The sequence below is a fragment of the Leopardus geoffroyi genome, chromosome C1 (genome assembly GCF_018350155.1).
Source record: "Leopardus geoffroyi isolate Oge1 chromosome C1, O.geoffroyi_Oge1_pat1.0, whole genome shotgun sequence".
Lineage (NCBI taxonomy): Eukaryota > Metazoa > Chordata > Mammalia > Carnivora > Felidae > Leopardus > Leopardus geoffroyi.
This window is the reverse complement of record NC_059328.1, coordinates 48,333,924-48,358,222: the sequence shown is the minus strand read 5'-3', so window position 1 is coordinate 48,358,222 and position 24,299 is coordinate 48,333,924. Positions and strand designations below refer to the sequence as shown.

Below are 24,299 nucleotides of genomic sequence, written 5' to 3'. Positions count from 1 at the left end.
GGCAAAGAGAATGCTCTAAAAACTCTGATTACTATTAGGGCTACCGGGAGGGTGACAGGCAGGCAGAATGAGGACATGGACTGTGGGGGCCACGAGAAAGAAAAAGAGAGAAATTCAGGTTGTGCTGGACACAAGTCCTGGGCCACCTAACTTCTCAGTCTGCAAGATCCTTCACAGGGCAGAAAGAGCCTCCTGTCCAAGCCCCCAGTATGCACGGGACTCATTTTTAGCCCCGATTCATGATCAAAAGACCGCTCCTATGATAAATATTTAGATGGTTCATTAAATAATAGCTTGTATAAATATTATTAGAAATATGCCACAGGAAACCACAGGCTTCACGGCTGATTCTTCAACAAATGTGCAAGTTGTTCAAATGCAGCGTGAAAAAGGAAGAGGGACATGAACATGGGAGGCAGTTCTTCGCAAAACTATTTCAGTAATTCTAAGAAGGGTGTCAAGGCTACAAGTATTGTGCCCCAAACCCATCATTTGGGAGTTGTCTTATATCTTTCCTCCTCCTTTTCCCCGATACAACCTAATAGCAAGAATATTGTTTCCTACGACTACAATCCTCCAGAGTGAAGGAGCTTACCTTCAGTCCTATTTCTTCAAAAAGGCCACTCCACCAGGATCAATTAGGTGACAGTGTCCACAGAAACAGTGTCCCAGGGATCTGAGAAGGAACTCAATATCCTCTTTCAACTTTGATCTCTGGACTCTGCTGTGAGATCAGGCACATGAGTTCCACACAATCTATTTATTCGGTTAGTCAAATTGCAAGCAGGCGCTTGGTAAGTTTGGAAAGAAAAAGATAAGCAATGAGGATGCCTGTCCACTTCGGCCCTCTAACAGAAAGAACTGAACAGCACTTCAAACGAGTCTCGCGTGCTGTAAGATGGCAAGAAGGCTCCGGATGGGAAGTAAAGAGCTCATTTGGCAATAATAACAGTTGGCAATTCATAACAACTGGATGCCTAGCGCTTTCACCAACAATACCCCTGGGAGAAAACAGTACAGGTTGCTCGTGGCCAGTTTTCCTCTTAAGGTGAAAAACTGTCTCCTATGGCTCCAATCTCCTACTATGTTTGCAAGATTAACTGAGATTATAGAACTGAAGTGACTAGCATAGCACCTGATGTGTGGCACACACTCCATAAGGAGCTCCAATCGTGAGGACTATTATTATGCCCCTGCCAACACCGGATCACCTCTGGACACCTGCAATATACCCCGCCCCTGCCCGGGTGTTCTCACTCTAACAGCTCAAATCCCAGTAAACAAAGCAAATACTAAATACTTTCTCTGTGCCAGGACACTAGGACTCTTCAGCTGAAAGAGACAGGATCTCTGGCTTTAGAGCTGACAATCTAACCTAAGAATCTGACTTCTGAAAATCAAATGGTGACAACTCAAGTTATTCCCGGCGTTTGTGCTTCCAGCAAAATCTAACACACGTAGGCAATAAAACAGCTTGCTGCTGCTGCCGGAACCCTTGCCACACGCTGGGGACCAAGCATCCCATCCCAACACCACCTTTCTCCACAGAATGCGGAGATGATGGTTGGAAGTCGAAGTACCAGCTTGCTGTTTGCATCACTGCTCCAACCACGAGATCAGAAAGTCAGGATTTGTCAGGATACTGAGGGTCTTCATGTTCTGAACTAAGCCCATGTTTTTTTTTAAAATTTTTTTTTTCAACGTTTATTTATTTTTGGGACAGAGAGAGACAGAGCATGAACGGGGGAGGGGCAGAGAGAGAGGGAGACACAGAATCGGAAACAGGCTCCAGGCTCCGAGCCATCAGCCCAGAGCCCGACGCGGGGCTCGAACTCACGGACCGCGAGATCGTGACCTGGCTGAAGTCGGACGCCCAACCGACTGCGCCACCCAGGCGCCCCACTAAGCCCATGTTTAAGTACAAGCCCCAGGTATCCAAGGAGGTGTAAAGTATTAAATCAGACAGGAGAAAGGCTGGCTGTTCTTTCAACTCAAAGTTGGATTCCCAAAGGCAGAAAAAAAAGTCAGAACTCACCAAACCCCCATGCCTGCCTCACAATGTGGCAGCCACAGGATCAAAACTGAGCCAGTCCTGGATGATGACCAAAACCACTGCCCTCCACAAGCCACACAGGCAGGACACAGCAGCTGACACAAATACAAAACCCAACCATGTCGAGGACAAATGCACAGAACAGGTCCTAAAGAAATCATGGACGGAAAATCTGACTCATGAGAAGACATCCTCAAACTCCAACAACAAACACCGCCTTAACAGCAGATGAAACTTTGGATCTCCCACATCCTCTTCTGTAAAACCCTGCTGACTCTCTCTTCTTTTCAATCCCTGGGATCCGATAAAGCAACTCCTCAGAAGCCTTTTATGACACCCCACCAAGCTATTCTCTCCGCACAGAAAGGGAGAGGGGACACCTCATTTAGAACACCCATCCAAGTTATGTGCTGTGTCTCCCATGTACAGATGAGGATGCTGAAATTCTGTGAGGATTGATCTCCAGTGGATGGCCACAAAACCAGGAGACGAAGGAGGCTGTATTCAAATTCAAGTCTGTCCAAGCCAGAGCAGGGCTCTTGCTGCTGTCTCTGCTACAACGTGGCTTTCCGTGCTAAACAAGGCGCCTTTATCCTGGGCAAACTCAGAATGCCCTTCCAGGTCTGTTTATCCTGTGACATCTTCTGGGACACTCAAACATTAGAAATGGTTTCTCTCTGCTCTGATTCACAAACACTATGTCACCCTAAATGCTACACTAATAAAAGTGAGATACTAATGGACTGTTTGTTCTACTAGCTACTTCCTAGTACCTGCCTACTGGCAACACAGTGTAGGGTAACCTAGGAACGGGGCAAGTACCGGGTTGTGGGAGAGAGGGAAGATTTTTAATGTATACTAGAGTCAAATACCTTTTAAAATAAAAAGTCTCTAGGGACTCTGCCCTTGGAGAGTTCCAGAAGCACGATCAGCAAGCCTGTGTTCCGTGTGAGGCCCCTGGCTTCTCCCTCAGGACCATCTCCCTCCTTGACCATGCACCTGTATGGGGCGGGGGGGAGAAGATGGAGAAACTACTTGGACAAGGGGTTTTCTCATCTGAGTCGGTCTATCTTCCACAAATCCAGCTTACGCTGAGTTCACTAAAACTCAGAGTGCGAGCCCAACAGTCTCGCAGTCCCATGCCAGGAACCTGGAAGCAGAAAAATGGCAAAACAGGCAGAAAGAGGGTGAGGGCTGGCACACTGATTATAAATGCAAAGTTATTATAGTGTAACCTCAATATGCCAATTACCAAGCTAAGCCCGTAACGGGGAAAACTGTACACAAACTCAGTGATTTATTATTACATGGACTCTTCTTTTTGGAACGTGAATTCCCGACCTCTGAGTTCTGAATAATTTAAGTATATATGTAGTTTCTCTCCCTCTGTCACTTTCTTCTCCAAGAGGCTGTTGATTTGCTGACATAATTAACTATGAACTGATTTTCTACAGAACTAACCAGACCTTCAAAGCAAGGCTCTTATCATTAGCATATTGGCTGAAATCCAAGGCTTTTCCAAGAAAAGTCACTCAAATTAGAACAACAGAACCCCCAACCTCAGTGACTCCTGTCAGATGTCAGCAAATTCAGGAAAGGCTCAGGGCAGTATTAGCTAGAGCAACAAAATCCCTTCCCCCAACACAATCTTCCAAAACTCCTTCCTCCAGAGACCATGCTCAGCCAGAAGCCGGGGTCTTTGGCCTCTTCTTGTGTTTACCTATTTATGAAGCATGACCAAGTGGATTTTAGGTCCAAGGTGAAAGGCATAAAGAACCAGTTATTTGAAGGCCACATTTTACACTTGGGGAGCTGGATGGTGCCATTTCGCAAACATGCCCTGTCAAAACTACCAAGAGCTATGGGACAAACTCAAACTACTGACTGAACCAATGCTGCTTCTGCCCCAAAAAAGCCCAAGCTCTTTGTTTGGCCCCCAAGAACCTCAAAGCTCTAGTGCCCACCTGCCTCTCTAACCTCACCTCCCTACCTCCCTACCCCTCTCCCCAATCTCAACCCCCTATACAACAACCCTAGGAGCTACTAGCCATCCCTTAAATGAATGTTTGGCACCTGTGTTCATTCTGTTCCCTCCTCCTATGATGCAAAGAATACAAACTTGCAGTTCACAGAAAAAGAAATACAATGAACACACATGAACACTCAGCCTCACAAATAAAATAATGGAGGAAATGCAAAACAAAACAACATAAATTCTGATGTAACAAGTTGGCAAAAATAGAAAACTTTGATATTACCCTGTTTCTGCAGGAGTGTGGGGAAATAGGTAGTTTCATACACTTGTAGTGGGGGAGTAAGGGGTTCAGCCTTCTCTAGAACAATCTGGCACTATCTATCCATTTTTGAAATCTCCCCTTCTACCCTACAGGGTTTTTTTTTTTGTAATGTTTTTGAATGTTTATTCATTTTTGAGAGAGCAAGAAAGACAGAGCACAAGCAGGGGAGGGGCAGAGAGAGAGGGAAACAAAGAATCAGAGGTAGGCTCCAGGCTCTGAGCTGTCAGCACAGAGCCCCATGCAGGGGGTTTTGAACCCATGAACCGTGAGATCATGACCTGAGCCGAAGTCGGACGCTCAACCGACTGAGCCACCCAGGCACCCCTCCCCTACAGTTTAACTTCTAAGAATTGATGGATTGGCTCACCTAAAAGATATACATTAAAAATATACACTACAACATGTTTTCGTTAAGGCAAAAGCACACTCACAAAAACCCTGGAAACAAATTAAATGATTACTAATAAGGGACTTACTGAAACTTCCACATAAGGAGCTATTAATACCAATGAGAAAGGGGCTAAAGAAAAATGTTAATGGTATGTTATTAAATAAAAGAGCAAGTTCTTAGAGACTACATTTGTACTAGTTTTTTGTTGTTGTTGTTTTTTGTTTTTTGTTTTTCTTAAAGACAGAGCATCAGTGGGGCGCCTGGGTGGCTCAGTCGGTTAAGCGTCCAACTTCGGCTCAGGGCATGATCTCACAGTTTGTGAGTTCGAGCCCCGCATCGGGCTCCGTGCTGACAGCTCAGAGCCTGGAGCCTGCTTCAGATTCTGTGTCTCCCTCTCGCTTTGCCCCTCCCCCACTCACTCTCTGTCTCTGTCTCTCAAAAAATGAATAAATGTTAAATTTTTTTTTTTTTTTTTTAAAGCATCAGTGGTTCTAAAACCGTGGTCTCCAGAAGAACAGCATCAGCATCACCAGGGAACACTCGAAATGCAAATTCTCAGCCTCCAGCCCACATCTACTGCTTCAGAAACCCTGGGAGTGCAACTCCACAGCCAGCACTGTAAAAGCCCTCCAGGTGATCGTGACAGATGCGACAGGTTGAGGGTCAACGTACTGTACTAAGACCTACCACACGAGATTCAGGAAGCACACACCAACTCCCGCTTCCTGCAGTGACACCTAGGGAAAAGAAAGGTGGTGGAAACGTGGAGGACATTTTGAACTTCCCCACTCTGCTGTCGGAATGTTCACAATGAGCAGCTAATACTGTAGTAACAAGAGAGATCTTCCTGATAGTGAGTGGAGCTTTGCTCTGTATGGCTCCCATCCTCCACACCTCATTTTTGTCCCGTGGGATCATCCAAACCACCTAATTCCTTTCAGGGGAGCTATCCCTTTCAAATGCTTTATGATGATTCTAGTGACTTCCTATTGGTCTTCTTTCCTCCAAAACTATAGGTTTTCAGTTCCTATAAGCGCTCCTCCATGCCATGGCTTTTTGTAAAATAAAAGGGATAAGGCGCATTTAATGAGAATGGTCTTCAGACACTCACGTTTCCATGTGATGTTGTATGGAGAGCAGGTAAGCTATACTACCAGCACACGGAAACCTGCCTGTAGACCCAATGGATGCAACATATACTGGGACAAATCAGGGGCCCGTGCGGCCCAATATCCAATGACACTAAGAGCAGAATAATTTGTTCAGGAGAAAAGGGAAAGGGAGATTGAATATGTTCCCAAACTGTCTCCAAAGGAGGGCTCTGAGGGAGCCTTTGTCAACTACCCTCCTCTTCCTACTGTTTTATCAAGATGTATCTTCACATGAATCCAAATGTTTCCCAAACATACTTATAGTTTGAGCCAATCTTCACCTTGGATCTCATGAGGGCTGACTCTTTGCCAAGCACAGTATCTGTGCACAGTATGACGTGACCCTGCTAATTTTCCCAACCCTGGAGGGATCCATACTTAGAAATGGGGGAACTAAGGTTCTGTGCAGTAAGGTCACTTGGCCACCACCACAGAACCAGTAAAAATCAGAGAAGGACTTCGGTCCTATGCCCCTTCCACCAGGTCACCGAATACTTTTAAACATCCTAACAGTAGCCTCATTCTAACCTCAAAGTTGGTCAGTAGTTCTACCATCCCAGAATTCCGTGAACGACACACACTGAGACTTGTCTGTTGAAATCACTCTTGACTTTACACAGTCTTCCTCTCATTCTTCGTCCCCCACAACCCACCAGTAACTGAGTCCCTTCTTAATCTCTCCATCCTGTGGCTGGTTTAGCAGAACACAAGCTCCTCGGCTGTCAGCCTGGTCTGCAACAGACTTTGCTATAACGGAGGCCCGACTCCAGATGGCCAAGGGACTGGTAATACACTGAGCCTGAATGATTTCTACCTCATCGCCCTACTCTCCCTAAAGCCACCCCACACATACATCACCGTGTATCACTGTATAGGTACCTGCTGTATGAAGTCTGCTTCCTCCATGTTGGTAAGAGCCTCCTCAATGATTTAAGATGATGAAGGCAAAGGGGGCGGGGGCGGGGCAGGGGGGTGGGGGGAGGATGTTATAGAGGAGTCTCCTGGAAAAAGTATTCCTAGTTTGGGAAGGAAATCTCATCATTTCCCCCTCACACATCAAACCTACTTCTCCCAGACATACTATTCCTTCTCTCCTGTCTCTCAGTGAGCAGCACCACCAACCATGCTGACTGTTTGCCAGGCATCTATAGGTTATGACTCCTGTGCACGTTATTCTCAGCCTGCCTGCCCCCCCCCCCCCACACCATACACTCAATCCTTTTCTGCCTACCCTCTGTCCCAGGGCTACAGTCTGGATCTCCAGGCGCCCAACCCTCTGTCTTCTACTTGGGTTTGGACAATGGAGAGCAGTAGCAAAAGGCGTCAAGAAGGAAGGAGAGTAAGGTCCAAGCTCCCTTGGACCGAACAACCTGCATCTCTTGAACAAAGGTAACAAAGCCTCTCAAGGCAGATTTCTGCACAGTTTCTCCTTTTGGGTTCTGGTAACCTTCCTCTCCTAACCCCTTTACATAGGACAGAACAATCCTACTTTCTCAGCCCCATGGATTCAGGCTGCCCTCATCTCTCTAAATAGTTCCTTTACTAAAAAATTATCCTAATTGGAGGGTGTCTTCTATTTCCTTTTGATCTACTTCCTGCACTGTGCCCTTTCAGACATCAAGGAGTAAAAGTGGTCCCATTATTACTGGTGCCTGGATACTTCAAAACCTCTTCCTCATACCCTCAAATAGTCCTTCTTTAAATTTTCTTCAGAAATTCCAGTTGAAGACCTCCACTGCTAGCCAAGATGAAGTAACAGGAACCATATTTACCCTCCCATCAAAAACTACTTTCAAAATATACATATATAGGAAATGAGGGTTCTCAGGACACTGAACATTAAGGCAAGAAAGTACAGTGAGCCCAGAAAGGGGAGGAAAAATGAAATGTCCTGAAATTGCTGAAGCTTAATGTGTGGGACCATGGTACGGGAAGAGGAAATCCAGGCCAAGCCCTGCAGTCTGCCAGCATTGAGGAAACAGAGCTAGGAGTCTGTGGACAACAGGAAGCTACACTTCTTAGGGCAGAGTACAAGAAAAGAGAGAGCTACACAGAGGGAGAATTCCAGAGAACTACAAAGGGTGCTCCCCAAGTATTCAGGAGAGTACCAAACACCACATGCATGTGAGGAAACCATTTGCGCCAGAATCTCCCAGAATCTCCCAGAATTGGTGTACTTCACACGGGGCCATGAATAGTGCCCACTGACACGAGCCAGAGTGGAAAAACGTAATTCACAGGGTACTAAGTAGAGTAGAAGGGTTTCACCTCAGCAGTGAAGAAGAATTAACCCTGGTCCCACGTAACAAAGCTTAGGGCAAGACTCAAAAGAATCCAATGGTTTGCAAATACCTCACTCATACCCCAGAACAAAGTTCAAGTGTATTTATAAAAATACAAAACCATCTAGCACAAAACAAGGTAAAACACACAATGCCTGGTGTTCAATCAAAATTTACCAGGCATGCAAAGATACAGGAAAATACTATCCAAAATGAGAAAAATCAACGGGCAGTGACCTCACACTGACACACTGGACAGAATTAGTAGACACAGATATTAAAATAGCTATGATTCCTGTATCTCGTATGTCAGAAAGCTAGGCGAGAGATTGAACTTGAAAGTTCAGAAATGGAAGATGAAGCAACTTTAGGCTGAAATGCTAAAAATGACAACTAGGATATCTGAGATGAAAAACCTACTGTATAGAATTGGACAATACTGAAGAAAAGACGAGCGACCTTCAAGACACAATAAGACACTAACCACTAACAGAGAGAAAAGATTCTTAAAAAATAGACAGAGTATCGGTGAGCTGTGGAAAAACTACAAGTGGTACAATATATGTGAAATGGGAATCCCTGAGGCAGAGCACAGAGAAGGGGTCAGGAACAATATTTGAAGAGCCAATGGTCACAAACATTTCAAATTTGATGAAAACTACAAACTCACACATTCAAGAATACCAATGAACCCAAAATAAAAGAAATATGAAGAAAACTAAACCAAGACAACATCAGATTCAAATTGTTCAAAACCAATGATACAGAAAATCTTAAAAGCAGCTTGGGGGGAGGGGAGGTGACAATCGCACAAAAGAAAAAAAAAAAAAAAATACGGGGGCACCTGGCTGGCTCAGTCAGTTTAAGCATCCAACTTTGGGTCAGGTCATGATCTCATGGTTCGTAGGTTCAAGCCCAGCATTGGGCTTTCCGCTATAGCCCAGAGACCACTTTGGATCCTCTGTCTCCCTCTCTCTGCCCTTCTCCCTTCCACACACTCTCCCTCAAAATAAATAAATAAATAAATAAATAAATAAATAAATAAATAAATATTATTAAAGAAGACGACATTACGAAAGAAAGAAATAAAGAAAAATAGAAAGGACAACAGATTTCTCATCAGAAATAATAATGCAAGCTAGGAGACAGCAGAGTAAGATTTTTGAAGTGTTGAAGTATTGAAAAAAAAAAACTTTCTATCTAAAATTCTGTACCCTGTGGAAAAAAAAATTCAAAACGGAAGCATTAATAAAGACTAACTCAAACAATGATGAAAAAATTCATTACTAGCAGAACTGCACCATAAGAAGCGAGGCAAAAAATGATAGCACATGGAAATCTGCATCTATAAAACAAAACAGAATGTAGAGCACACGGGGAACTATGTGGATACATATAAAGGCTTTTTGAAAATTAGTCGAATGTCTGGGGCACCTGAGTGGCTCAGTCAGTTAAGCATCTAACTCTTGATTTGGGCTCAGGTCATGGTATCACGGTCGGTGAGTTCAAGCCCCACGTCAGGCTCCCAGCTGTCAGCACAGACGGCTTGGGATTCTCTCACTCCCTCTTTCTCTGCCCCCTCACTCACTCATTCTCTCTCTCTCAAAATAAATAAATAAACTTTAAAAAAAATTACTTGAATGTCTTAAAAAGATAACTGACTCCCTAAAACTAAAAGAATAACCATATATCATGGGGTTTAAACCTATGTAAATATAAAATGTACAATATAAAATAACAGTAGCACAAAGGCTAGGAGGCAAGAATTATAGACATACTGTTATAGGGTTCCTATATTATATGTTAAGTGGTATAATCCCACTTGAAAGTTGACTCTGATAAATTAAAGATGTATTCTGTAAACCCTAAAGCAACCATTAAAATAATACCAAAAGAAAAAGCTATGCCTAGTAAGCCAATAAAGGAGAGAAAAAATGAAATTATAAAAAAAAAACCCAAAAGAAGGCAGAAAAAGAATAAAAAGAACAAAGAACAGATGGAACAAATAGAAATGAAAAGAAAAAGCTAGATGGGTGCATTTAAAAATTTAAAAGAAACCATATGAATACTTATATTAAATATAGTCTAAATACTCCAATTAAAAGGCAGAAATTAGCAGGCCTCACTTCGTTATCCAGTCCAACTATATGCTGCCTATAAAAACCCATTTTAAATATAAGAAACACACGGGTTAAAAGTAAAAAGAAGAAAAAGATATGCAACAAAAGAGCATTCAAAAGAAAGCTAAATCATTATCACACTAAGTAGATTTTAAAGCAAAAACACTACAGGTTTAATAACTAAGTATATTTCAGAGTCAAGAATATTCCCAGAAACTAAGAAATAATAATGGGGATGATTCACCAAGATAACCTAACAATCCTAAATATTAACACACCTAATAACAGTGCATCCGAATACATAAAGCAAAATGTGATACAGATGCAAAGAGAAATGCATATATCCATAATTATCCTCAGAGATTCTAACACCATTCTCTCGGTAATTCTCTCAATGATGGAGTAAGTTGACACAAAATCAGCAAGGATGTAATATACAGTAGTCAGCAAAGCTGATATATTGATAAGTAAAAAGCACTCTATCCAAAAAGGGGCAGAACACACATACTTTAAGTTCACATCAAACATTTACCAAGACAGACCATATTCTGGGCCAAAAAATAGTCTCAAGAAGTTAAAAGAATTCAAATCCTACAAAGTACCTTCTGTGACCACAATGGAATTAAACTATAAATCAATAATTAAAAGATAAGTGGAAAGTCCTCAAATATTTGGAAACTGAATAACACTTCTAACACATGGATCAAAGAAGACATTTAAAAAATATAAAGTATTTTAACTGAATGAAAATAAAAATATAGCAGAAGTGGTAGGATGCACTGGATGCAATAAATCTATAGTGTCATAAGCATGTAATAGAAAAGTTGCCTCAAATAAATAACTCAATTTCCATCTTAAGAAATTAGAGAAGAGTAAAAGGAACCCAAAGTTAGCAGAACAAACAATAAATTTCAGAGGAAAAATCAAGAAGTTAAAAAAAAAGACTACAGAAAAGAAATAAAACCAAAAGCTGTTTTTTTGAAAAGACCAATCAAATTAATACATTTCTGAACAGAATAACCAGGAAAATAAAGAGAAAAGATGCCAGTATTAGGATTTTATGTATCAGGAATGAGGGAGATGAAATCACAACAGATTCTATAGATATCAAAATAATGAGGGAATATTATGAGCAACTAAGAAGATATGTACAAATTCCTTAAAATATAGGAACTACCAAACCTCACTGAAAAAGCAGCAGATGATCTGAATAGTCCTGTATTATTAAATCAGTTGAGTTCTTCCTCTTCTTGACAGAAAACCAAAAACAAAAAGAACTCTAGACATCTTCATTGGTGAATTCTACCAAACATTTAAGGAAGAAATAATATTCTATACAAACTCTTCCAAGAAACTGAATTGCAGGAAATCCTTTCCAACTCATTTTTGAGACCAGAATTATCTTGATAACAAAACTTAAAAGACAACACAAGGAAAGAAAACTGTATCAATATTTATCATTAACATAAATGGAGAAATTCTTAAAATTTTAGCAAACAGAATCCAACTAACTATAAAAAGGATAATAGGTCCTGACCAAGTGGGATTTATCTCAGGAATACAAGGTCTAACATTCAAAAAAAAAAAAAAAAATTTGGTGAATGTAATTTGTCATATTAAGATTCTTTAAAAAAAAAAAAAGTCTTAATAGTTACAGAAAAGAACACCTGAGCCAAAAAAAAAAAAAAAAAATTCATTCTTCATTTAAAGACAAAAACAAAAAAAAAATTTCAACATATCTCAGCAAAATAGGAACAGACTGAAACTTCCTAAACCTGATAAAAACCTACTATAAAAACTATTCAACTAATATTATACATCATAGTTAATGATGAAAAAATGAATGTTTCTCCCTAAGAAAGATCAGAAAGAAGATGTCACTTCCATGCAACACGGAGTAGAGATTCTAGCCAGTGCACTATAGCAAGAAAAAGAAATAAAAGGCAGCCACATTGAAAGGAAGAAAGTAAAACTGTCTTTATTCACAGATAACATGATCACCTACATAGAGTATCTGATGGCATCCACAAAAAAGCTATTAGAACTGAAAAGGAGTTTAGCAAGATTGCAGGATACATGACCAATACACAAGCAGCAACAAACTGGAAGATAAAATTTAAAAGATAATTTCATTTCAATAGCATCAAAAAAATAGGATACCTACAGATAACCTGACAAAGATGTGCAAGACCTACCTACTGAAAGGTACAAAACACTGAGAAAACTTAAGGAAGACCTAAATAAACAGATATACCAACCATGGGTTAGAACACTCAATTGTTAAGACGTCAATTTGCTCTCAAATTAATGTAGAGATTTAATGTCGTTCTAACTTAAATCTAAATAGGTCTTTTTTGTGAAACTGACAAAATGACTGTAAAATCAATACGGAAATGTAATGCACCTAGAAAAACCAAAGCAACTTTTGAAGATGTACTTCAAAATCCACCTATACTACCTGGCTTCAATACTTATTGTTTCAAGATTTTTGACCTCAATACCCGGATCCGTTGTCTGGCCACTTCGAAAAATGAACAGGTGGACACAGAATGAGCAGCAGGCAAAGTTTATTAGAGTCTAAGATTAGAAAGCAAGAGGTAGGAAAGCTGTCTTTACAGAGAGGGGGCATTCAAAGGTGAATACCTGTGGACTATAGAACAGGGGTCCTTGTTTAACAAGGTTCTGGTCACACACCCACCCTTCCCTTCCTCCTTGTTCCTTCTCAGGTCCTACCTTTATTGGCTGGGTAACACTAGGTGCTGGGTTGTCCATTCCTGATTGGCTCGATTCCACTGTATAAGGGCTATGGCCATATCATTCCTTCTGGGTCATATGTTTTATGGTCTACTCCTTATTTTCAGTTAGGTCTTTTGTCAAATTCCTGAGGGAAACTGGTGGGGGAGTAGGTGGTGTCTGTTACATTCTTCAGAGGAACGTTATGCTGGAGGGGGTTTATTGTAGTCAGCCACTCCCAGAATTGTTCCAAAATATGTGCTGTTCCCCACCCAGGGACCTCAGATCATCTTTCCCTCTCTGCCTACTGAATCCTATCTTTTCCTATCATATTATTATGAAACTATAGTCATCAAAACTATGCAGTATTGGGCATTAAAACAGCCAAAGAGAACAACGGAACAAAACAAAACAACCAGAAATGGGCCTCCACATATACATAGTCAATTGATTTTAACCAAAGGAGCAAAGGCAAGTCAATGGAGAAAGGATAGGCTTTTCAGCAAATGGTAGTAGAACAATTAATGACATACATGAAAAAATTAACTTTGTTTCATATCTGATGCTATAGATTAACTGAAAATAGATTGTGGATTTAACATAAAACCAAAACAATGAAGCTTCTTTAAAAAAATAGGAGAGGGGCACCTGGGTGGCTCAGAAGGCTGAGTGGCCCACTCCAGCTCAGTTCATGATCTCATGGTTCGTGAGTTTGAGCCCACATCAGGCTCTGTGCTGACAGCTTGGAGTCTGCAGGGTGCTTCAGATTCTGAGTCTCCCTCTCTCTCCAAGACCCTCTCCCATTCATGCTCTGTCTCTGTCTCTCAAGAATAAATAAACATTAAAAAAAAAAAAAAAATAGGAGAAAACGAGAGTTCTGGCTAGGCATGACTTCTTACATAAAATTACTAAAACCATGACCCATAAAATAATAAACTGATAAAAGAGTCATCATCAGGGGCGCCTGGGTGGCGCAGTCGGTTAAGCGTCCGACTTCAGCCAGGTCACGATCTCGCAGTCCGTGAGTTCGAGCCCCGCGTCAGGCTCTGGGCTGATGGCTCAGAGCCTGGAGCCTGTTTCCGATTCTGTGTCTCCCTCTCTCTCTGCCCCTCCCCCGTTCATGCTCTGTCTCTCTCTGTCCCAAAAAATAAATAAACGTTGGAAAAAAAAAAAAATTAAAAAAAAAAAAAAAAGTCATCATCAAAGTTATAAATTCACAAATTAGACTTCATCAAAATCGGGAACTCTGCTTATGAAAAGACACGGTTAAGAAAATGAAGAGAGAAGAGGTGGCTGGGTGGCTCAGTCAAACATCTAACTCTTGATTTTGGCTCAGGTCACGATCTCACAGTTCATGAGTTCAAGCCCCATGGGGGCTCAGTGGGGTTCTGCTTGGGATTCTCTTTCTCCCATTCTCTCTCTGCCACTCCCCCTTGCATTTTCTCTCTCTCTGTCATAAATAAGCTTAAAAGTATAAAGGGGCACCTGGGTGGCGCAGTCGGTTAAGCGTCCGACTTCAGCCAGGTCACGATCTCGTGGTCCGTGAGTTCGAGCCCCGCGTCAGGCTCTGGGCTGATGGCTCAGAGCCTGGAGCCTGTTTCCGATTCTGTGTCTCCCTCTCTCTCTGCCCCTCCCCTGTTCATGCTCTGTCTCTCTCTGTCCCAAAAATAAATAAACGCTGAAAAAAAAAAAAAAAAAAAAGTATATGAAAAAACAAGACCACAAAATGGGAGAAAATATTTGTACACACAAGTGAGATAAAGAACTTGCAATGAGTATATAAAAGCTCTCAAAACTCAGTAAGAAAATAAACGGCTCATTTTTTACAAGTGAACACAAGATTTCACAAACACTTCACCCAAGAAGATATATGATACATATATGGGCAAGTAAGCACATGATAAGAAGCTTGAAATTATTATTCATTAGGGAAATGTTAAAACTCCCTGAAAGAGGACTCCATGTTATCAGAATGGTTAAAATTAAAACGAGTGACCACACCAAGTGCTGGAGGAACCGGAAGTTTCATGCACCACTGAAGGGAATGCAAAAAGGCACAATCGCTCTGAAATACAGCTTTTAAAAAAGTTAAACACACACCTACCATGTGAACTAGCCATCCTCCTTCTAGGTATTTAACCAAGAGAAATCAAAGAATAGGCCCATTTAAAGGCATGGATATGAACAGTCCTAGCACCTTTATTTGTAGTAGCCAAAAAGCAGCCCATAATCCAAATACTCACCAACAGGTAAATAAAGTACAGTATATTCGTGCAATGCACCAAATGAAGTATGTGTGCATGCTCAACATGGATGAATCTCAACATGATTAAGCTAAGTAAAAGCCACCACGCAAAAAAGATACATATTGTATGACCCCACAGATAAAATCCTAAAATAATATTAAATCATCTATACTGACAGAAAGCAGATCACTGGTTGCTGGGGGGGGGGGGGGGGGGGGGGGGTTGGGAGAACCAGGAAGGGAGGGATTACACAGGAGCACAAGTAATCTTTATGGATGTTAGAGATGTTCTTTATCTTACTTGTGATGATGGTTTCACAGACCCAGACACACGTCAAAACATCTATTAGATATTTTAAATATATACAGTTTATTATATGTCAAGCATACCTCAATAAAGCTGTTGAAAAATACCCCAGTTGGGAAAGCCTTTTCCCCGACGGCACTGTAACTGCTCCCTCCTTTCCCATTCCCTACATCCAATCGCTGTTAATTCCTAACCATTCCACAGCCAACCTTTGTACAATGCAGGGGGTTAGGGGCACTGACCTGCCGCGACATAAAAATTTGTTCACAACTTTTGACTCCCCAAAAACTTAACTTTCTAAAAGCCTAGCATTGATGAGAAACCTTACCAAAAATATAAACAACCAATTAACACATATTTTGTGTGTTATATACTATATTCTTATATACTGTATTCTCACAATGAATTTAGCTAAAGGAAATGTTAAGAAAATCTTGAGACAAAATACATTTACAGTACTGTAAAAATTCCGCGTATAAGTGCATCTGCGTCCAAACCTGTATCGTTTGAGGGTCAACTGTATTCTCTCTCCCTCTCCAGTCCAGAACTATCACCCTAACCCATCTCTCACCTGTATTATAAAAGCCTCTCTCCACCCTGAGGCCAGAATTAACTTTCTAAAACACCAATCTGTACCACTTCAACAGCTCCTGATTGCTCTGGAGATAGGTTTCAAACTCCCTTAATATGACTCACCTGACCCTCCCCGATCTGACCAGATCTGACCTTTTCACCTTCTGCAGCCTCCTTTCTGGTGATTTCCCACCTCACCCTTTCCTATCCAGCCATACGAGTCAACAATGTGCCAGGTTTATATAGTTTTGCACACGCTGTTCCCAAGTCAAATAATCCCCTTCCCTTTTGTCTCTCTCCAGCCCACTCATACTGAGGCTCTGTCACTCAGCTCGAGGATGATCTCCTCTGGGAAGTCTTCCACGAAACCCTACATTAGGCCATTTGCCCTTCTCTCCACTTAGTTCAAATCACAATTACCAGCATCTTCCTCATACCCTGCCACAACACTAATCTCAGAATCATATAATCTCCCTCATTAGACTAGATATAATAAGCAGACTGAGTGAAAGTTGGAAGCAGAGAGCAAACCTTGTTCATCTTTACCTACCCAGGGCCTACCACAGTACCAGGCCCAGAATACATGCCACACCCTTAGTGAACAAATGAATGAATGGAAGAACTGGTTTGGATGACCCTTAGACCACCACCTGGGTTGATTCTGTATTTCTCCGTATAAAGAGATGGGCAGGTGAGGTTAAATGATCTCTGTAGTACATTCTGGTGAAATAATTATTTCAAATCCCCTGGAGGGAGGTGGGGGATGGGGGGGCGGGGGGGGGGGGTTAGTCCCTATTCTGGCTGGGCAAGATTCATTACCTCTAAACTGTTTTCAAAACCAGCTGGTAATTGACTGTGATTTGAACTAAGTGAAAGGTTAGGGAAAGGGAACCAGATTCCAGGAAAAGACAAGGTCCACAGCAAAAATTAACACAGCCTGGAAGAAGGCCCAGTCTCCTCCCAGCAAACTTCTTACTTTCATCCAGAAAGATACAGATCTCCACCCTCAGGATTATTCCCTTCTCCCAATACGCATGTTTTGATTTCCAAATCCAGCAAGGGAGGCTCCCAAGCTCGCTTCCCCTCAAAATCAATCACAAGGCCCTTCTCACCCTCTCTGGTCTTTCCCTTATCATCCTTAATCAACAATCCTCTGGGCCTCCCACTCACACATCCTCCTCAGCTGATCCCTCCAACAGCCAGGCCAATGATCATCAGGTCAAGAGCCAGGCAGAGGGCCTCATTAACAGGAGACTCCCAGAAGACCAAGAGGCAGTCGAAAGGCTGCAAGACCCAGCTGGGAACCATAAAAAGTAAAAAATCAGGATATGTATTTGGTGGGTCATAAAAAAAGAAAAGCAAGCAAAAACAAAACAAAGCAAAACTCTACCATCTGTATAATAGCCACAAACCAAGAGAAGACCTGCCTTCTTTCTCAGTGATTTTACAATTCAAAAGTGTAATCACTTCCTCCCTCCAAATCTCCTATTTTAAAAAATTAACCTAATGCTGTTCCATGTTTTGGTAGTGACTGACCCTTTAATTTAGGGACGCTATTAGTTAAGACCTAAGAAGTGCTTTCGTGGAAAATAGCCAATGATTAGGGAAATTCACCATTTTACATCTTGCCAATCCTTAAAAGAAAGGAAATGAATTAAAAAGCAAGGATAACATTAGGCCTTTCCTACCAGGCTAACTGTAACCAAACAGCATTATACCATCACAACTAAAATGCACCTTAAACGTTATCACAAGCTGCTGAAAGCGTTTGAAGTTACAAGCAGCACTGGCCTTTAAAATGTCTTAGGCAGCCAGATTTGTATTAAAAACTCAAAACTGTTCAGGAAAATATATCCTAAAATAGGGGTCCGGGGGAGGGAGGGAGTGACTAAAATAGAGAGAGCGTGAACACAGTTAATTGGTCGGAGATGGCAGAGGACCCCGGGTTCCCGACATCTCATAGACAGCCTTGGGGATGCAGTAAAGGCCGACCCTTCTCTCGACGGGCCAGCCGCCTCACCCAGGAGAGGGCACAGGGAACTCAACAGCATCCCGGGGGGCGAAGGCCCTGCTAGCTTGAGACTTAAGCGGCAGGAGAAGGAAGACCAAGAGGAAGGGGCGGCGACTGCGGGAAAGGTGGGGGAGGCTTGGGCCGGGTGAGCTCTCGGGTTGGAGAACGTGGGCGCTACGAGCCTGCGCGCCTGCAAAAGCCCCTGCTGCACACGTGGGACTGGGAGGAGGGTCACTTACTTGTCCAATCTGAAATTAGATTTTAGCTAGCGGGGCTCTGCAGGTTGCCGTGCGGAACGGCACCGCGCGCGTGCAGAGCGGTCCCAGAGAGTGGCTGCGGCTGCGCCCCGCCCCCGGCCCCGCCCCCGCCGGACGCGGCCCCTGTAAAACCCCCTCTGATTGGCCCTTTGAACCGGGCCGAGGATTGGCCCGCGCGTGCCCGCCCCCGCCTCCGAAGCCTCGCCCCGGCTCCACGGGCTTTATGGACTTTTTAAAAAGGCAAGGAGGTCCCCTGCACAAACTCTTCGCAGCCTCTGACGCTTGGGTGTGGAAGATACGCATCCTATAACCGCTTCTCAACCATTTACTGAATGCAATTTACTGACCGTTGTAGGAGGATGTCATTAATAATAATAATATATTAATAATAATTACTGAATGCTTGCTTTGTGCCAGGTCTTCTTTCTGATACTTTGCAGGAATTTATCCGTGTAATCCTCTGGCCAACCCTCTGAAGTGGTGTCACAGTCTAAATCCTCAAAGCAGATAGGCCCTGCCTGTGCAGAAGTTACAATGTGTGGGCCCTAGACACACCCAATTCATTTAAACCTCACAGTTCTTGCCTTTCCAGTAAACTAGGCGGTATTCGCCCCTATTTACAGATGCAAGAGTCATCTGTTTTTTAGCTTGTTCTGAAACACACAGCTAGCTGCTAGGGAACCAGACAGAGAATTCCAACTTGGGCTCCAATTTGAGCTGTTTGCCTTCAAAAAGTAGGTTCCCAGGCTGATGGGACTGAAGATTTGGAAGATAGTTCAGCAAGCCGCTGATTCCAAACCCTTTGCTTCCCTAGAAAAGTAAACTGAGGTCCAGTAAAAGGAAGTGAGTTTCCAAGACCACAGCAGATATAAGAGGTAAGCCTAGGTAATAACAGTGATGCCATTGAACTGGCCTATGTGGCATGTGCCTTACAGTCCCTGTCTGCTGTCCTCCTGACCATCCCCAAAATAGATGCTCTTCGCTTTGTCTTGCAAGCGTACATACTGGCTCAGGCTGAAGCCGTATGATTAGCTACATCTACTAGGGAGCCTCTTTGGGAGGGGTGGGGGTGGTCATTTTCTTTCTTCTACACCATAATTTTTCCCCTTTCATTTCCAACAAATATCCAAAGATCTAACCATGGACTCTTTGGGAAGATAGGAGGTACTGGGATCTGATACTTAGCACCTGGATGAATTATAGTGTACAATAGAAATAATAGTATTAAGACCTGTGTATCTTGACCTTTCTAGAGGGTTGTGAAGAGCAAACAAAAAGTAATAGTTAGGAAAATACTTTGTGAAGTGTTAGATGCTGAATACATGTAACACGTGGCTTCTAGATCTTCCTCCCTGTACCCCAGGAACAGAATATATGAAATACACTTATTGTCTCATGAACTATGGCAGGACATGTCGTTTTGGCCAGACTTCAATTAATGTGGATTTGCTGTCTGGTCTTTAGGTATGTCTCTGTTTCTAGGCTTTATGTATTTGATTTTTGGCTTGTTTCCTCTTATTATCATACTATCAGTAGTAATAGCAATCATAGCACTGTGGCTAGAGCTCCAGAAGCCATTTGTACCATAAGAGAACCTCAGAATAATTGCTACAGACGGCAAAGTAGCAAGGTGAAAAGGCTGACACCATACCCCACTAGACCAACAGCCACTGCCCACTTCCACATGAAAGAAATAAACTGCTGTCTTGTGCAAGATTCTTTAATTCTGTGTTTTCTGTCACATGGGACCAAACCTAATCATAACTGATATGTACAGCCTATGTCACACAAATCACTACAGCAATTCTGTAAGGTGATAGATGCCCAGAGAGTATAAATAAAATGTTCAAGGTCATCCAGCCAAGTGGTGGAGATGTGATTCTAGACCAATTTTTGTTCTCAATTTCAATTAGTACCCACTGCCTATTGTAAACAAATGAATATTTTTATTTTTTTTTCTATTTACTTCCATTCTACTCATATGTTCTAGGGGGTGGCAAACTTTGCCTTTAAGGGACCAAATATTAAATATTTTAGACTTTGTGAATCATCCAATTTCTGTTTTAACTACTCAACTCTACCTTTGTAGTGCAAAAACAGCCATAGATAATAGTAAACGTGTGGATGTGACTATGTTTCAAAAAACTTTATTTACTAAAGTGGGCAAAGAGCAACAGGCACATGAAAAGATACTCAACGTCGCTCCTCATCAGGGAAATACAAATCAAAACCACACTGAGATACCACCTCATGCCAGTCAGAGTGGCTGAAATGAACAAATCGGGAGACTATAGATGCTGTAGAGGATGTAGAGAAATGGGAACCCTCTTGCACTGTTGGTGGGAATGCAAACTGGTGCAGCCACTCTGGAAAACAGTGTGGAAGTTCCTCAAAAAATTAAAATAGATCTACCCTATGACCCAGCAATAGCACTGCTAGGAATTGACCCAAGGGATACAGGAGTGCTGATGCATAGGGGCACTTGTACCCCAATGTTTATAGCAGCACTTTCAACAATAGCCAAATTACAGAAAGAGCCTAAATGCCCATCAACTGATAAATAGATAAAGAAGTTGTGGTTTATATACACAATGGAATACTACTTGGCAATGAGAAAGAATGAAATCTGGCCTTTTGTAGCAACGTGGATGGAACTGGAGAGTGTTATGCTAAGTGAAATAAGTCGTACAGAGAAAGACAGATACCATATGTTTTCACTCTTATGTGGATCCTGAGAAACTTAACAGAAGACCATGGGGGAGGGGAAGGGAAAAAAAAAAAAAAAAGGTTAGAGAGGGAGGGAGCCAAACCAGAAGAGACTCTTAAAAACTGAGAACAAACTGAGGGTTGATGGGGGGTGGGAGGGAGGTGAGGGTGGGTGATGGGCATTGAGGAAGGCACCTGTTGGGATGAGCACTGGGCGTTGTATGGAAACTGATTTGACAATAAATTTCATAGTAAAAAAATAAAAAATAAAAATAAATAAAGTGGGCAAAGGGTTGTTGGTTTTGTTTTTTAGTTTTTGGGTTTTTTTTGATAGTGATGTTCCATTACAAAAGTGCATTGGAAATACATTACAGAGGTGGGGGATTGTGACATTGTGACATTGCAGGCACACCCACACTGTTGACTGATGTAAAAGGCCAGTGCATGACAGAGTGGTCCAGAAGAAAGACCCCTAAGCTGATACTGAATGAGACTGGGCAGTGAGTTTATGTTTGCCGCTGAAACCAGGCATATATCCTGGACCACCCCTGGTTGCCTCAGTTTCCCTGTGTATTAGGAACGAAGAACAATGTAAATGTTATTCATACATCCCCATTTTCCATGGATGCAGGGAGACTGAGATGAGATGATACACTTCATCATATTTTGAAAGCTGTCACTATTATCAAACTGTGTGCACATTGTTTCATGTCAGCTAAAGCCGCATATACCCCTCTGTATCCCTGAGTTCCCAGTCTTCATTCCTCCATCATGAAATGTATGGATTGTATCAAATGCCTAGTCATCATTAGTGTGTCTGTTTATCCCCTGAACTCCTCCCCAACTCTGCATAAGGAGTTATGGTGTTGCACTGGATCAGAAGACTGAGTGTTGGCAAGTCTAGACTTCCTTTCACAGTTACTGCTGGGCAGCGTGGGGATCATGCAGAGTCATCGTCCACTAGGCACATCAGAAGTCACACTGGAGAGGGGCGCCTGGGTGGCGCAGTCGGTTAAGCGTCCGACTTCAGCCAGGTCACGATCTCGCGGTCCGTGAGTTCGAGCCCCGCGTCGGGCTCTGGGCTGATGGCTCAGAGCCTGGAGCCTGTTTCCGATTCTGTGTCTCCCTCTCTCTCTGCCCCTCCCCCGTTCATGCTCTGTCTCTCTCTGTCCCAAAAATAAATAAACTTTGAAAAGAAGTCACACTGGAGAGGCAGCACAACAGAAAGACAGAAAGAAAGTAAGTGAGACAGAAAAAAATGGGTTGTGAAATCCTGGAACCAGCTGAATTGGAAGTTTGTGTAATTTCCTTCCTCCTCAGAGAGTTACATAGAGCACCAGAAGGTACACAGGAGACCTGGTGCTCTCTCTGATGACGCGTGGAGACCTTGTGACTCTCTAATGGCATTCTCTGAAGGCTTTTCCTGCATTAGCAACCCGCCCCCTCTCGTTAAAGAGAAGACAATTTTTCCCTGAGATCCTTAGAGTCACAGCACAGAAATAGACATAGTCATTCATTTACTTATGAATTCATTTATTCATGCATACATTTCTGTATTCATTCATTTAACAAAGATTTATTGAGTGCCTACTGTTCAAGGCTCTAAAGAGATGGTGTTGAGAAGAACAGATATCGTAGCTGTCCTCACGGAACTTACAATCATGAAATAGACATTCAATAAACAAACATGAAACAGACATTCAATAAATAAGCAAGCAATTGATTCAGTTTCACATAGAAAGGGAAATAGGATACCCTGAGAGAAGAAACTGATTTAGATTAAGGTCTAATTTAGATTAGTGGGGTTTTTTTTTAGAAATATTTTAACATTTATTTATTATTGAGAGACAAAAAGAGACAGAGCATGAGGATGGGAAGGGCAGAGAGAGAAGGAGACACAGAATCCGAAGCAGGCTCCAGGCTCTGAGCTGTCAGCACAGAGCACAACGCGGAGCTCGACCTCACAAACAGGGAGAGATCATGACCTGAGCCGAGGTCGGATGCTTAACCGACTGAGCCACCCAGGCGCCCCTAAATTGATGATTTTGAGGAAACGGGTGCTTTACATACATAATCTCCAGACTTCAGCAAACCCCTGTGAAGTGGCTATTCTCACAACCATCGTACAGGCAGGGAAACTGAAGCTCAGGGAGATTAGGTGACTGATCTAAGGCTGCTCTTAAGTCTGGAGCAGGCTGAGCTCTCTCCAATACTTCACAAACCCAGAAGGTGAAATTTTCCTGCCTGCCACCTTTGCACATGCTATGCCTCCTTCTACCTGGAAAGCTGCTCCCTCCATTCTTCTCTTACTGGGTTCATATCCTGCTTCAGCGTCTAGTTGAGGGCCTACTTTCTCTGCAAAGTTGCCACCTCTATTTGAGCCCTCAATCCATCTCTTCTAGGCTCCTAGAACAATCATTATCGCTGAACCTAGGACACCTTGTAGAGTGAATTATCTTTTTTACAGGTTAGCCCTAATGTCCTTGCTCACGGTCCTGGGAGCAAAACACAGGCCATTAGAGCCAGGGGCTCTCCTCCCAGTTCTGCATGTTTTCTGCGTGACCTGGAAAAAGTTTCTTCACCTCTCAGTATTTTAGTTTCCTTGGAGAGTCATAATATTCTTGAGATATAGCCTAAAACATTTGTCCCAGTGCTAAACAGATGGTAAATGCTCTGTAGTGCTTAGTTTTCTACCCAATTCCATTCCCTAGATTGGAAGCCTCTGGAGGGCAAGAACCACACCTTCTGCTCTACATTCTCAGCAGGTAGCACCATGCTCTGTAACAGCAGGTATGTTAAGTGGTATATAATTATGCCGGTGACAGCCCCTACCTGCCCGCTGGGCCCCTCACTACTAATGAAACTTGGTTTCTCCTGTCTTTCTTCCTTTCTCTCTTTTGCAACTTTGACCCCTTTACACTTCCCTTAAACTTGATCCTCCAGCAGGGACAGGTGCCACTGCATACACACTCTCTCTTTTCTAAATCTACACTGTCATCTCAGGAGGAAAAATAGCTGCTGTAGTTTGCTGGAGCCCAAACAGGTGGTCAGTAAGGGGAAACCAATTTCTAGAAGAGCCTGCTGAGCTCGCCACTCTGACCACCACCGGGAGCCATATTTTATATACAAAACCATTAGTCAGTTCAGCCCGCCTCTCTGAAGGATGCCAGTAG

At 42.6% G+C, this 24,299-nt stretch overlaps 1 protein-coding gene across 10 annotated transcripts in view; it reads right to left on the bottom strand.

Annotated features, from left to right (window-relative positions):
- FGGY (FGGY carbohydrate kinase domain containing) overlaps nt 1-18,512 on the bottom strand; it is a 419,791-nt gene extending 401,279 nt beyond the window's left edge. For 4 of the 10 annotated variants that reach the window (XM_045477590.1, XM_045477595.1, XM_045477596.1 and 1 more), the window contains exon 1: nt 18,403-18,512. The gene's annotated coding sequence lies outside the window, so the exon portion shown is untranslated. Of the gene's footprint in view, nt 1-595; nt 677-2,925; nt 3,053-18,402 lie in introns of all 10 variants that reach the window. The other 6 variants (XM_045477592.1, XM_045477599.1, XM_045477591.1 and 3 more) reach the window with 5 other exon arrangements.
- Between the last annotated feature and the right edge of the window lie 5,787 nt (nt 18,513-24,299).